Here is a 959-nt window from a genome sequence, read left to right as displayed (position 1 = left end):
ATATTTTTAATGTCGCTGAAAACGAATCTGAAGTCAGATTTTCAATATTCAAAACAGCTAATCCAATACGGAGGGCAACCGATTATGTTTTGACCAATTTTTATCAAAAATGTATTTTCGTTATTTACGTTTAGTCTGCAAGTCAAGGAGTATTTATCAACCCTTCCTCTACCTCTGATTGTTCCTAGACAGCAACTTCCTGTTCTTCTTGGCAGGAAAAGCCGATCTGTCAAAGCTGGATATGCAGCACTCGGCAGCCTGCACTTGATATTCGTCCGTATTTTCGGTGAGTATGTTTGCATGCATTCTGCAGTATGAATCATTTTGAGCACGTGCGACACGGGACGAGTTATCATCTACATCTATATGGATACCCTGCAAAACACATTTAAGTGCCTGGCAAAGGGTTCATCGAATCACCTACACAACTGATAATTAATTGAAACCCTCAGCTGCCGACAGGTGTTGTTGATATACTTCGATGGGGACAGCTGAAAAGTGTGCCGCTACTGGGACTCGAACCCAGGATCTCCTGCTTACAAGGCAGACGCTCAATCCATCTGAGCTATCGAGGGCACAAATGAACAGCACGACTGCAGGAATTTATCCCTCGCACGCTTCCCGTGAGACTCACACCCCGAACCGCCCACAATCCGATTACGTAATGTACTTAATAGGTATTTGTCCATCCACTCATTACTGGCTCACACTAAGGTGACGATTCCCGTAAGATTTCCGGTAGCCTGTGCGCATTCGCACAGACGAAGGTCAATGGCTGGGTGACGTTTAACCATAGATATGAAGATAGTAACTGTTCTAGAAAGAACAGGCGCCACTGACGACCGTACAGCTCTTCTAGAATACATGATAGACCGGCCGATGTGGCCGAGCGGTTGTAGGCACTTCAGTCGGGAGCCACGCGACCGCTACGGTCGCAGGTTCAAATCCTGCCTCGAGCA

The 959-nt window shown here is 46.3% G+C and overlaps 1 non-coding gene across 1 annotated transcript; it reads right to left on the bottom strand.

The window, feature by feature from the left end:
- Positions 1-501: 501 nt before the first annotated feature.
- Positions 502-576, bottom strand: Trnat-ugu (transfer RNA threonine (anticodon UGU)). Its single transcript has one exon. It is a non-coding gene; the product is annotated as a tRNA-Thr (tRNA).
- Between the last annotated feature and the right edge of the window lie 383 nt (positions 577-959).

Source organism: Schistocerca gregaria, chromosome 9 (genome assembly GCF_023897955.1).
Source record: "Schistocerca gregaria isolate iqSchGreg1 chromosome 9, iqSchGreg1.2, whole genome shotgun sequence".
Taxonomy (NCBI): Eukaryota; Metazoa; Arthropoda; class Insecta; order Orthoptera; family Acrididae; genus Schistocerca; species Schistocerca gregaria.
This window is presented reverse-complemented; position numbering and strand designations above follow the sequence as displayed.